At 38.5% G+C, this 15,456-nt stretch overlaps 1 long non-coding RNA gene across 1 annotated transcript; it reads right to left on the bottom strand.

The window, feature by feature from the left end:
• Positions 1 to 276: 276 nt before the first annotated feature.
• On the bottom strand, positions 277 to 1,006 carry LOC309502090. Its single transcript, XR_014207143.1, has 2 exons — positions 581 to 1,006; positions 277 to 451 (listed from the first exon to the last, which is right to left on the bottom strand). It is a non-coding gene; the product is annotated as an uncharacterized lncRNA (long non-coding RNA).
• Between the last annotated feature and the right edge of the window lie 14,450 nt (positions 1,007 to 15,456).

Genomic DNA, 15,456 nt, shown 5'->3' with positions numbered 1-15,456 from the left:
TGTTTTTTTTTTCCTTTGTTGCTGAGATTTATTGATAAAAACAGTACAAAATAAAATAAAAAAGAAACCAACCATTTGTACACATATTTACAAATAATATTAAAAAGTGAGTGAGTAAGCTTGCAAGCTCCACCAGGAAGTCCACCCGTCTTTCCTGCCTTCCGGTGCATGCTTGATACAGCACATGTGCATTCAGTGCTGCCATGTCAATCATGTTATAGAACACGGCAACTGGCCAGCGCCGTGTCCCTGTGCGGACAGTGTACTCCCGCACCATCTGGTCCATCACATCCACGCCGCACTTTGTGGTGTTGTAAAGGGTGATAGTGTTTGGCTTCCTTTTGGTGGTATTTTCAGTCTGAATCACGCTGTGCATGCTGCTAAGAATGTAGACGGTCTTCTTCCGTTTGGCCGCATACGCCGTCAGCGTAGCAGCAGTGGTTGAAAACACCTAATAAATAAGATAAATTGTTATTTTCATAGCACTTTTACACACAATGACACAATGACACACTTGGCGGTGTTGATTCTAAAAATTTGAAACACATAAACATAGAACCACAAAAGACCTGCAACATACCTGAGTGGTGAATTCATTGCGATCTGTGTTTCTAGCGGATTGAGGGATTTCCCGGCGAATCTTGTTGACTGTGCCGAGGATGGTGGTTTTCCGGCTAAGAAGTTTATGCGCAAGTGACAGCGATGTGAAGAAATTGTCCGTGGTAACATTTCTGCCCTTGTCTAGGAATGGTTCCATCAGCCTCATCACTACATTTTCAGACAGTCTCTCTCCACTGGGACGACTAGGGTCCTTGCCAAGATATGGGAGGACATTACAAATGTACTTGGATTTTAGGTCGCAAGCCACCCAAAACTTGATCCCAAACTTGTCAGGTTTAGTTGCAATATACTGCAGGAAACAGCAGCGAGTCAAGTTCTCTGCTTTTAGCAGCCCTCCCTCCCCCACACATACAAACAAGCCACCAGCAACCATTCACACACACCCCCCCCCCCAACCCCCCTGCAGATTGCTCAGGTAATGACCACATTTACACATGAATTGATGCTAATGATAGCCAAAAGACTGGCCAGTTAGCATCCACTTGGCTAAAGGAAAACTCTGGGACTTTTCCGTTAAAAAACTCTGGGACTTCTAATGTTAAACCAATTCTGTAGAATTATATATATATATATATATATATATAATTTATTTTGTCCTTGCATTTTTTCTTGTGGTTCCCTATCAGTGACATACCTGACTGAAAGGCTCATTATGCGGGTCATTGACTTCTCAGGTGTGAACCACAGGATTATTCATGATCATTCACGTCTCCACGCATATTGCCTTTCCAAACAAAAAGTGTCTTACAAAGTTTAAATCAATGTATTGTTTTATGTGAATGATTAGGCAGGATGATTTTCAGATCATTTTAAAGAAAAAACTCTAGGCGACAACATCCATTAGTCAAAAGTCTTGTGGACACATATTTAGTATGTGTTTTGTGGCCTATTTCAGAAACTTAAATTTTTAGTTTTTTCAATAACCATGCATACACATTAAAATTACATACATGTTCCTCACATATTATGTAGCCATGTTTGTGCTAAATAGAGTGTAATTACACCTTTGCCATTAATATTGTATAGTTACAAACTTAGGAATCTGTATAAGATCTGCTGACCGTATGTCCTTACCAGTGGCGTGCACAGACCTAGGACCAAAAAGGGCACTTTTAAAAAAAATACATTTATTTTTAAAATAAATCACCTGTATTTAAAGCAGTACCCGTCTGTCTGTTGTGTTTTATATATTTTAATGACTTCCTCACAATTATTTAGAATATCTCACTCGATGGAGAGCAGCAGTCGGTCAGAGTGCCTCTCTCAGAAATGATGATAATATAACTAAATATTATTTACTTTACCAAACAAAACAGAGAATCAAGTCGGTAATTATGAGGAATTCATGTTTAGTTATGTTGATGTTATAAATTGTAGGCCTATGTATATATTCAATAAAGTGTTAGCTATCATGAAATCAGTAACACTTTACAATAAGGTTTCATTAGTTAAGTTTGTTAACATGAACTAATAATGAAGTGCACTTCTACACCATTTATTGATCTTAGTTAATATTAATTTCAGCATTTACTAAAACATTATTAAAATCAAAAGTTGTATTTGTTAACATTAGTTAATGCACTGACTGTGATATAACATGAACAAACAATTAAAAGTTGTATTATTATTAACTAAGATTAACAAATATGCCTACAGTAGCCTAACAAATGTTTAGTTTAGTTTATTTTCAGACAGACAACTTAATTTCATCACAGTTGAGCTAACAAACTACCCTGGTAAACCAGAGTTCCCGCGAGAGCACAAGTTGAATTTGCTCAGCGAGTTACTCTAGTGTTGAGTAATGATGCTCATTAAATATGCCCCTCGATCTGAGCTGCACCAATCACATCGGGTTATCTGATATAGGCGGGCCAGAGGCGAGCTAAACAGAAGACGACAGCGCTGTGACGTCGAAGTCATTAGTAAACATTGCAAGATGCCTATGGATGAATAGCAGTTGTTTGAAACGGCTTTGGCCGCTACAATGAACGAGTTAGACTTGGCTTTTTCCCAAAAGAGGAACAGAAGACGGCGCTCGAATCGTTCCTTTGCAAGAAGGGTGTTTCGCTGTTTTGCCGACCGGAAGAGTCTAATCTACCAGTTAGCTCCCCTGGTAGCTAAGCGTATGGGGTTTATTGTTGTGATTGGTCGTAGTGTTATCCAATTGCGTGCTGTGAGATTTTCAAATGCATGCTGAAGGTGTAGGCTGAAGCTCTTGCTTATAAGGCCTACCTTTTTAAAACATCTCATATTTTAATAAAAAATAAAAATAATTATGATTATTACGCTTAGTTTTCACTCACGGTCGAGCTGTTATCGCGCGTCTGCCTATCAAAGATTAAGCATGTTAGAGGGCTGTCACTTGTTGAACAATAGATCGGACCAACCAACACAAGTTTCGAAAACGAAAATAGGGAATCGATTTTAACGGCCTTCTCTCAGAGTGCGTCCAGCTCGTCACGATACGCCCGCAGCGAACGCGCGTCACTCAGCAACTGCAGGTTCTTACACACACACACACACACACACACACACACACACACACACACACACACACACACACATAGCCTATTTCTGCATAATATAGTGCATAATATGTAGCCTTCAGTAATGTTTTTCATTGATGTTATGGCAGTCCACATTGCTGACTTGTGCGCGTCTCAAGCGCCCTCTTTACGTTCATCTTAAAGGGATAGTTCACTTTGAAATTAAATTTTGGTATGTTTTAGCTTACCTCAAGGGCATCCAAGATGTAGGTGTCTTTTTTTCCGCAGTAGTTTAAATTTTGATATTTTTAGGTCAAACCGTTCTTGTCTGTCAGTCATATAATGCAGGTCGATGGTCACTTGTCTCAAACGGCATGCACAGAGTTCAAATTAAAACAATTCCCCGTCGTCCAAATTAAACAATTCCCCATCGTAAGTACACATTGATGGCCTAAGACACGAAACGAGCGGTTTGTGTGAGAAAACGAACAGGTAAAAACGATATAAAAACTGTTCGTTTTCTCACACAAACCGCTCATTTCGTGTCTTAGGCCATCAATGTGTACTTACGATGGGGAATTGTTTAATTTGGACGACGGGGAATTGTTTTAATTTGAACTCTGTGCATGCTGTTTGAGACAAGTGACCATCGACCTGCATTATATGACTGACAGACAAGAACGGTTTGACCTAAAAATATCAAAATTGAAACTACTGCGGAAAAAAAGACACCTACATCTTGGATGCCCTTGAGGTAAGCTAAAACATACCAAAATTTAATTTCAAAGTGAACAATCCCTTTAATGCCTGTTTAGTTGTCCGTGGATTTGCCCATATTTGGCGTTGAAAACGGATCAACGGCAAATATAGGCAATTTACAAATATAGGCAATTTACTAACGATTCAATGAACACTTGTGTCTCAAAAATCGAACAGGATTTTTTCACAAAAGGGACAGCCCTATACGAGAGGACACCAAAGCTGCAATATGTTACAATTGTTCTGCAAAAATAGCCAAAATTGTGGATTCTTTTTGCACAACTTTTAAAAAACTATTTTATTTGATGGAACATAAAACTTGAAGAATAATATTATTTGGTATTATTATTTATATTTATTGTTAAAAATATTTTATGTTTTGTTATGTAACTGTTAATAAAAAGTTTGATTATTATATTGTGATTTTTCATTTCAGATCCATTAAATTCAAGCAATTTAAATGTATATATATATATATATATATAGTATAAGTTTTTAAAAGAAGCCATTTTCGGCTTCAGTTTCGGTTTTCGGCCAAGTGCATCCTAAATTTTCGGTTTCGGTTTCGGCCCAGAATTTTCATTTTGGTGCATCACTAGTAAGAATTTTAATTTTATTTTTGGGGGAACGAAATAAAATAAATCAATACTTGTATTCATCAAGGATGAGTTAAACTGATCAAAAGTTACAGTAAATACATTTATAATGTTAGAAAATATTCTATTTTAAACAAATGCTGTTCTTTTGAACTTTCTATACATCAAAGAATTTTGGGGGAAAAAATTTTACACATAATAATGAATTTTTTTTAGCATAAAATCATCATATTTGAATGATTTCTGAAGGATCATGTGAGACTGGAGACTGGAGTAATGATGCTGAAAATTCAGATTTCATCTGAGGAATACATTACATTTTAAAATATATTAAAATAGAAAAGAGTCATTTTAAATTGTCATAATATTTCACAATAATACTGTTTTTTTTTATTTATTGTTATTTATCAAATAAGTGCAGCCTTGGTGAGCAGAAGAGACTTCTTTTAAAAACATAAAAAATCTTACAGATCTAAAACTTTTGACCAGTAGTGTATATATATATATATAATCCAAATATAAATGAAAGTCAAAAGCACATTTTTAGTACATAGTCATACCTGGAAACAAATCCTATTCAAATAGGCTATATGGGTCATTATACAGAATTGGTTCAAAGTTAGAGTTGGAAACATCTTGGAAAAAATAGGTATTTTTCCACAAATTTTGTATGCATGCAAATTGTATAAAATCCAATGAAAACATTTCGAGTAATTGTGCAGTTAATTCTCATACTGTATTTTCAGAAAGTTTTAAAATATATCTGTCACAAATCCAGCCTCTGTGGCTCTCTCTGATCACCACCAGAGGACACCATCACCTGAGTACTAACTTCATCACGGACTTCATTTCCCATAACCCCGTACCTGGTGCTGAGTTTTGTTTTGCTGTGGCTACATCTCTGAGAGTATTTTCCTGTTCATGATTTCCCTGTGTATGACCTTGGACTGTTTACCGTGTTACGATTCTCTACTGCCTCCTACTTACCTGTGCCTTATCTTCCTGGATTAAGTCTGTACTGTTTTCCGCTTGTCCTGATCTACTGCCTGGTTTGTGATTACGTCTCTGATCTTCCTGACACATCCCTGTCGCTGTTGATTGAACCCTGCCTGTTTGTTATACGACTATCCCTTTTAACAAAGCTGCAAATGGATTCCAACTCTGCTGACTCATCGTTACAATATCCTCTCCCCAAATGTGTCATTAATAAAAAACAATAATAAATGATTTAATGAGAAGGCTTATATTGACATATTAAGATTTTGTTTACATCTACCTTGTAAATATATTTCTTGCTATTTTATTAAAAAGTTTTCACATGTAAATTAACAACAATTACAATTTGAACAATATTTAAAGTTGAATCTTTCTTTTTTAAAGGTATACATTTTATCATACATATTTCAAAGTTAAGGATTGTATTCAGTGATCTCTGACTCACAATCATGGCCGCTCAGCAGCCTCCACCCTCCACACAGCAGCAACATTTCAGGCCTGATTCTCACAGAGTGTGTTTGAGAAAGAACGAGAGAGAGAAACTTCAGTTACACCTTCACCTCTAAAGAAAAAGATTTTTCCTTCGAAGAGACACCTCTTTTTTGTTTTGTTTTCTGCTTGTCATGCAGTTTGATGCAGTTTGCTGCAGTAGCCAAAATAGCAGAACAAGGCATTAGAAAAAGAGAGAAAGGAGTTATTTTAAGGTACATTTTTATTCAGATGCTCGGTATCAAGGTATTTGACTTGTGCTGTTGTAAGCTCGCGCTCGATCGGCCCAAAACCGGCATCCGACCAGCGCTTTACGTGTTACTGTCCTTTTCTCGTGGCAAAGTATTTTTTGATTAAATGCAATACATTTGAATATGTATTCTCTCGTTATTTCATCTGACTCCATAAATGAAAAGGTTTTAATGATATCTGTGCATCATTAAATGTGAGCGAATGTTTGACTATTCCTTTTAACTCTTTAATGAAAATAATGCGAAAGTCAGTTCGAATAATCATATGTAACAATTTATTATGTCAGGTAAATGTATCATGCAGATTTCATAATCAATTCAAAGATAATCGATACAAAACATCAAATGCTCTGGAATAAAGAGAAGAGATGCAACCCAACATTAAAGGGGACATATCATGCTTTTAAATTGTTCCTTTTTACATATAAATCATACATTTGTGGTCTATATAAAGCGGAACTGCAATGCTTGGGTCTGAATTCCTCATTATTATAGCTCCACAGGCCCCTTTTCTACCCCTTTTCTGATGTGCGTCTGAGAGCAACTCGTTTTGGTGCGGTCTCTTTAAATGCAAATGAGACACTTCATACCCCGCCCCCTCTCCAGGTTGCAGAGGCGACACTCGGTTCAACTCCACCCCGTTCGGTCATTTTTGTAGTTTGATAGCAGAGATACGATTATCTAGCGGCACAGAAACGTTTTATTCACACGTTATTAACAAAATGTCAACAACGGAAGACTTGTCCAGCCAGCCTTACATGTTCGAGCCAGAGTCGGAGCCGGAGCGAGATGAAAATGAAGACGACGAATCTGCAGAACAACGTCTTCATATGGATGTATCGCAATGGTGTGTTACTGTATTTATACATGAAACTTTGGTCTTCCGACCTTTTACCACCATGTCGATTTATTTTGATTAATATGTGCGAGGGAGAGAGAGCGAGACAGCGTCTAGTTTGGAGACGGTGAAGTCTTGTTTACACTTTCGCCCTGGCTCCGAAGAGAGAGAGTGCACGCGACCGTGTCTCTCTCTCTGCTCGTTCTTTCAGTTAAACATGCGCCCTGTCACAAGCGCAGCAGTTCATCTACATTAGACGGTGTAATGAAGCGTGTGGGTTACTACATCCAACAACCCAACATTTTAACTTACCCTCTCGTAACTTCTGCATCCTTTAGCTTGGACTACAAAATTGGAGCGAGAAATAAAAATGGCGGATTGCTCGAAGTGTTGGGCCGGAAGTCAATGTCCTTATTTGGCAGTTCCGCTGCAAATACTGTGACGTAATAGTTCAAAAAACGTCATAGAGAACAGAAAAATCGGAACAGGTTGAAAAATATGACCAAAACAGAATATAAAGATATCAACGGAGCACCTGAAGAGAATAATTTCGACTTTTCTGTACTTCTAAACACTCCAAATATACAACAAAATGCATTTAAGGGCTAAAAAAGTGGATTTAGCATGATATGTCCCCTTTAAGAAATACATGAGGCTGAGAGGTCTCACTAGCCCCGTTTACATGTAGCATTGTATTCCGATTATAACCAGTTTAAAAGTCCAAACAGAATGAAAATGCTCCATGTCAACACCTCAATCGGAATAAAAATGCTCAAACCGATTGAAATTTCAGTTGGATTGAAGGGGGTGGAATAAACCTTTTCATGAACCGATCAAACGAAAGATTGCACCATGTAAACGAGCTGATCCGATTACTTTGAGTGTACGTCTTTCTGCGCATGCCTGGTTTTGCGCCAGATAATTCTGTCAGCTAACATAATGCCTTCTGTTTGTGATCCAATGTGGATTCTGATCACCGTATAAGGTAGGAATATTTATACCATTACCATAGTAAACATGGTAAATATGAACGCTTGAAGAAATCAGACAAATCATATAGGTTATCATAATCCTGTTTTTATTTTATCTGTCAGCTTCGTCTCTTTATACCGGACTATCCCTTTTTTTCTCTGACTGAAAATATAACTGTATCTTTCTGGGAGAGAGTGCTAAAGCTCCTCAGGTCATATTTTTGGTGGCATATTTGTAGAAATGACCATTCTTTCTAAATGTGATGTATGTCCTGTAACTAGCCTACCAAATAAACAGAAACAGACGCGACTGACTGAATAAGTTGTGTGTCCTCTTTTTTTTTTTAAATAAACGTTCACAAACGTCATAAAACCACTTTATTTCTGTGTGACTAATGTGCAATTTTGACACAAATTAATTCATTATGATCAATCAATGTATCGCTTTTTATTGTAAACCTGTGGTAAAACATCGATTCTTGGGTTTTAAATATTCAATTAAACAACAAAAATGCCAGCAAACGGTTGCTCTTGTTTTGCGATCACGTTGTTTCCTGTGATTTCTTTCTGATTAGTTTTCTGATAAAACTTCCATTTTGTTGGTGAAATGATGGGTTTGTGTGACGTTGTTCCAGAGAGGCGTGTTACGGGCGTGTTTTAAGTGAAGCGCTGTGGAGCTTCTGGCCCGACAGTGGAAACGCAGCAGATTTTGGGCACGGTGCTATACTGGCCCGAGGCTATTAGCCTGGCAAAGCGCATTTAAAGCCCTGGCTCGCACTGGCCCGACAGTGGAAACGTGGCTAATGCCTACAACTAACGCGACGATTAAGTGATGCACCATCTTGACAGGATTGAAAACGTGGGAAATAATGAGCTTCCAGATGCGGCAGACAAGTGTGCGCATGTCACAAAATGATTTCGATTGAAAGCGTCAGCACATGTAAACACCAGATCGGTTTAGATAACATCCCATGTAAACAGTCAACCGGAATCCGTCAATCAGAACGATCTCAATCAGAGTAGCAAAAAAGTGTGCATGTAAACGGGGCTAATGTCAGCCTCACGGGCGAATCTGAGGTACAGAAAGACCCCGAATCCTCTGCTGCATTTCATTATATAGACAGACCTCTTTCACATGGAAACATGTACTAACAATGGAAATTTGCATTCAGAGGTTACACCTTTTGGGGGTAGGAGACCATTTGCCAGGAGACCACCTTCCTTTGTGTGCCAGTTATCCCTAAACTCTTAAAAACCTTATTACCTTTTGTTTTACTTATTTGGAAATGAGACATTTGTACCAGTTGCAATGAGACATTTCAAATGATTCTAAATATGTACAATACTCGATGTCAATCATTCACATCAAACTATACATTTTCTTGGGTGAATTCAGATGATCTGAGCGTGAGAGAGAGGGGGTGAGAGAAGAGGGAAAGAGATGTAGATTAAGATGACTCGGGGGCAGGGCCGGCTCTGTAAATCTGGGGGCCCTAAGCAGGATAATTTTGGGGCCCTGCCTTGCAGTGAATAATGGAGTATTGCCACCGCAAACCAGCAACTGTATACAATCTAACCCTTACACATTTCATCTGTACTTCTTTAACATGATTGCCCACAATTATTTTACTGCTTATTAAAGTACACTCACTGAAACAGTAAAAGTAAAGATGACAGATTTGCCAAATTTCTAAATCTACTTTATTACTGTCTGAATGCTTTGTAATTTTTAAAACAGCACTAACTGTTTTTGTCCACTAGGCAGCTTAAAACCTTTAGTATTAAAAAATCTTCAATAAAGTTGTTGCATACAGGTGTTGCTGGAGTCTCGATCTTTGAACTTCTTTTCCCTTTTCCACACTTTAAAAAGAGGGAGAAGTTGGACCAGTAATTTCTTTGCTTCCTTCTAAAGTGATTTAAACATTCTTCTATTGAAGAGATTAAAAATTCTGCAAAAGATTCTAGTTTGAGTTGGTATTTATTTTTTATATTCCAACTACAAAAACACTACTTCAGTGAACAATCATTAGCCAAATGTGTATATAAAATGTTTAGTTATAAAATACATACATAAATCTAATAAAAACTCTAGGTAACACTTTTTACATTTTACAGAGTCATTGTTGCACATTATATGTAGTTCATACAAAAATAATTCTACGGTTAAAAATATTAAGCTGTTATTGTGTAATGTTAAGTAAAACAATTCATAAAAAAAGAATTCTACAGTAAAAACTGCTTAAAATGTGGATTTCGTTAGAGTAGTAGCTCTACTATAATGGGATTTTTTTCCTCCTTTTTTCTGCACCCAATTTCATTTTTGCGGTCAAATTTCCAAGTCCAGGGAAGACAACGATTTTACATGGTTGGTTGACTGTTAAACCGCGGCGACACCGGCGAGTACCATCTGTAGTTAGGGGGCCCCCTAGTGGCGGCGGGGCCCTAAGCAGCCGCTTAGTTCGCTTATAGGGAGAGCCGGCTCTGCTCGGGGGTGAGACTTTCGTCTCGATAGTGCACGAGGGCTAGTTCAGATGTTAATTTCCAGAGAGGTCCTTTTGTCCTCTCAGGGTCTGGTCGCTCTTTAACCAGACTGTCTGGCATCTCCTAATTTCTCAATTCTTACACTGTGCTCTGCTGGTTTTGGTCCTAGTTTGGATCAAATCTTCACTGCAGCTTTTCAGTGTGACTAGATGCAGATATAGATCAGCAAAGTGTTCTAACCACACCAGTCATGATGACTCACATGCTTCTATCAAAGAATCAAATATAAAAATAAACATCTTTTCTGAATTTATTCATGATCTCTCTTTTACTAGCTTATGTGAATATCTGTTTTAAGTATTGTGTGTGTCTAGGATGGTCATGTTTGTGCATGAATGTGTACAACTTATATCCGTAAGTGACTGTGTGTTTGTGGGCATGTTTTTAGATGATATTTAAACACTGTTCACTAAAGTTCTGATTGCTTGTTAATCCTTCATTGTAAAGTCCTGTGGAGGAAATCATAGGGTTCTCTTCTTCATTGTAAGGTTGTGTGTGTGTATGTTTGTGTATGAGTGTGTACATGTGGTTGTGTGCGGGGTGGGTGAGTTTTCAATTTCTCTGGAAATAATCAGATGTGTGTGCAATCACCATTTCAACACTCAACCGGTTAAAGTTGTGGCCCATCTCTTAAAGGGGAAGTTCTGATTCTGCATGACTTTATTAGTACAAAGTTGTACTATATAATACTGCAAGGAAGGTAAAAAGAGGAATGAATTTGAATCTAAATTTGAACTTTTTGCAAGTTGAGTGCTTTTGACTCTGTATGGCACGAGTCACCAACCCGTCGATCGCGGTCGACAAGTCGATCTTGGAAGCATTTTAAGTCGATCGCGAAGAGTTTTCAAAATCAGAGAAAAAAATATTTATTTTTATTTTTATTCATTATTATTTATTAATTTAAAATGCACCATGTGTGAGCCTATTGTGTGTAGTAAATGGTGTCTTGGGGAGAGAGAGGGGTATATCTGTCCAATCAAATAGCCTATACAGTTTACATATAATGTCTGTAAAACAACCGCTGTCAAGCCTTGTTTATACTTTCGCCTGGCAACGCAGCGCGAGCCTCCGTTGACTGCGCGCGCACACACCTCCCCAAACAGACGAGGCATTTATACTTGACGCAACTGTTTTAGACTGAAAACCAGACCATACAACTGATTTAGACGCGCAAACTGGGTGCCGGTGTGATGAGATGTACTAATATCCGTCTGCTCTGGCAGATTCGGCTCAAAGTCGTGCATCTTCGGATGCGGAGGCGCGCGCGCTGTTACAATGACGTCATTTTGCCGCGCGCGCGCCTCCGCCTTCCGAAGATGCACGACTTTGAGCCGAATCTGCCAGAGCAGACGGATATTAGTTTTTTTTATTACCTTCGCGCTCATGCGGACGCGTCGACAAGGTTTTACAGCTCAGCCACTTCACACTACTACGCTCACTTCAAGCTAACAATACGATGGCTAAGGCACAACCGGCACAACGGAAAAAGCAAAAAACGTATCATTTTCATGTAGAATGGGAACATGATTTTCTATTCACCACAGTTAAGGACAAAACAATGTGCCTGATTTGTCACCAGGCTGTTGCGCTAGCAAAAAGGGGTAACGTGGAGAGGCACCACAACACCATCCACCCGAATTTCAAAGATACTTACCCGCTAAAGAGCACTCTTCGTTCAAAGAAAGTTTACGAGCTGAAGTCTGTTTTGAAAGCACAGCAGTCACTTTTTACCAAACCAACAGCTAAAAGTAAGGCTGCAACAGAGGCATCCTTCCGTGTTAGCCACCTGTTGGCTAAACATAAGAAACCGTTCACCGATGGAGAGCTATACAACGAGGCAATGGTCGTTGCTGCAGATACCTTATTTAAAGATTTAAAAAACAAAGAGGACATAACAAATGCTATCGGAAGTGTGCCACTTGGCCCAGCCACTGTGGCAAGAAGGGTAGAGTTGTTATCGGAGGACGTGAATCAACAAGTTCTCAAGGATTTATCACTTTGTGAGTGTTATTCTCTGCAATTTGACGAATCCCAGGATGTGACAGACACTGCACAGCTAATGGTATTTGTTCGCATGGCTTTTAAAGATTCAACTACTAAGGAGGCTTTTCTCACTCTATTACCATTACAAGGGAGGACAAGAGGTGAGGACATTTACAACGAGTTTAAACGTTATGTGCATGATAACAGCATCCCTATTCATAAGCTGGTTGCGATCACCACAGACGGGGCACCGGCAATGCGTGGGCTGCATTCAGGCTTCGTTGCACTGTGCCGTCGCGATCCCGATTTCCCCAGGTTTTTAAACTATCACTGTGTGATCCATCAGCAAGCACTGGCTAGTAAAGTAGTGGACTTGTCTCATGTCATGACACTTGTCGTTAAAATTGTAAATTCGATTCGGGCAAAAGGACTTCAGCACCGCTTGTTTAAATCTTTATTAGATGAGCTTCATGCCTCATACGGTGACTTGATTCTCCACTCTTCCATAAGGTGGTTGAGTCGTGGGAAAGTACTGCAGCAATTTGTGGACTTGCTGCCTGAAATCAAATCATTTCTGGAGTCACGAAATGAGCAGCATGATGAACTGTCTGATGATGCATGGCTGCTAGACTTGGGTTTCCTCACGGACGTAACAGCAAAATTGAACGAGCTGAACTATGAGCTTCAGGGAAAAGACAAAGACGTGACCCATATGATCAGCGCTGTCAATGCCTTTAAGGCCAAGGTGGGAGTGTGGGCTTCTCAGCTGAAGAATGGAAGCCTCGTGCACTTCCTAAATCTCCAAAAAATGTCGCAAAACATGAGAAACAAAGATGCTTTTCTCCCGCAACAATTCTGTTCCCAACTGGACAAACTGGCATCCGAATTTAACAGGCGTTTTCAGGAGTTAAATGACATACGGGAGGTTGTTGTATTTATCTCAAACCCGTTCCTCCCCATTGAGATTGAGGAGGTATCCACCAAATTCCAGCAAGTATTTGCTTTACCAATTGGAGTTGACATGGAAATAATTGAACTGCAAAACGACATCGAGTTGAAAGCAAGGTCAAGAGACAGTGATTTTTGGGGTCTTGTAAACACTGAAAAGTTTCCCCTTCTCTCATCCTGTGCACTTAAGGTGAAGGCCTACTTTGGATCAACATATCTCTGTGAGATGGCCTTTTCACAAATGAAAATCATCAAGTCAAAGAACAGATCTTGTCTAACTAATAGACATCTCACAGACTGTGTAAGACTTGCTGTGTCAAACTATGAGCCAGACTACAGAGCACTTGCTGATAGTGTGCAATCACAGCCATCACATTGAATATATGTGTGGAGAGAGAATCTCATCTGAGCCCTCAGAGTGAGGGAGTATTGCTAGTTTGAAATCTGTTGGCTATATTGTTAAAAGTGTTTTATGTGTTTTAATGTTGTTGAAAAAGGGAAAGAGAATCAGTGCTGTACATTGTTTTAGGCCTGTAATTGATTATTGAGGTAATGAATTTTAATTGTAATTTGTGTGAAAATATTTTTGAAGGATGACTGTTGTCATAATATTTTGTATGCTAGTTGCACTATCCTGAGCATTTCCATTTTGAAGTGTTTGAAATATGTTTTAAAAGGGAAAGTGAAACAGTACATTATTGGCTTAGGCCTGTAATTGGCTGATTATTGTGTTTATATATGAGTAATAAGCCTGTGGAAATACTTAATGTTATATTACCGTTGAAAATGTTGAATTATAGTTGACAGTTTATATAGTTATATTTGTATAGTTTAATAAATATTTTGCTAGTGACTCACAGGCAACAAAGAATGTCATTGTGGCCTTGTTTTTTTTCATAATTTTTGTGGTAGAGTGGTAGTGGTAGATCTTGGTTTACATTTTGACTTTGGATGTGATCTTAGGCTTGAAAAGGTTGGTGACCACTGCTGTATGGGATCAGGTGAAAGAGTTTTTAACTTTAGCTCTGGTAATTCTTCCAGCTGTGTACCAAGCCCTTGCACATTTACAAAGACTTTGCTTTACAAAGATGCCACTTGGTTTGATATACAGTGTCGAATGCAATGAAATGTACACATTTTAAAGTGTCATTTAAGTGCTGTTTTCAAGTACTACTTTGAGCCTCTCAAATGCAGTGACAAATTATAAATGATGTCTTCAAAATCACACAAGGCAAATCAGTTAGATCAAAGTACTTAAGTAAAAACAAAAACAGTTAAATAAATATAGACATTGAAAAGAGTATATTTTGGCTCTGTCCGTCCATGTACATATGCAGATACAGAGCTGTATCTTGTGAGGGAAGAAGTGAGAAGATGGAGGCAACCTGATAACAGCCTCTTGTGTGACTCTTGGTCAGGCGGCTCTGTGGGATCAGTGGGCTGAGTTTCATCTGCAGGCCTTATGACACATGAAAACTATATAAATACAGTTTGAAGATGATTTTTTTTATTGGTTTCTCTAACTTTAAAATTAAGTAATTAATGATTTAAAATTAATTGCTGCTTGACAGAATCCAGTTAAAAAAAGCTGGCTAATTTAGCTGCTGTTTGGTGGGATTAGTTCACTCATTAGGACTGTTAACATCCATATTTGGAGAGTGAGACTGAAAGAATGTGTGTGTGTGAGAGAGAGAGAGAGAGAGAGAGAGAGAGAGAGAGAGAGAGAGAGAGAGAGAGAGAGAGAGAGAGAAATGAGAAATCCTTGCTAAGGAGGGAGGGAGAAAGGAAGGGGACAGTAATGAAAAAGGTTGGGTGGGTAAAGTTCCTCACACCAAGTTCCAGACAACTTCTCATCTGGATGATAAAGTCAAACCCCTTTACAATTTATTGTATGATTTTATGAGGGAAAATAAAGAAATATATAATCTCAAACACAATTCAAGCTCATTTTCTTTCTTTTTAGAGATTTAGAGCGAG

This window comes from Leuciscus leuciscus (genome assembly GCF_965113295.1).
Source record: "Leuciscus leuciscus genome assembly, chromosome: 6".
Classification (NCBI taxonomy): domain Eukaryota; kingdom Metazoa; phylum Chordata; class Actinopteri; order Cypriniformes; family Leuciscidae; genus Leuciscus; species Leuciscus leuciscus.
This window is presented reverse-complemented; position numbering and strand designations above follow the sequence as displayed.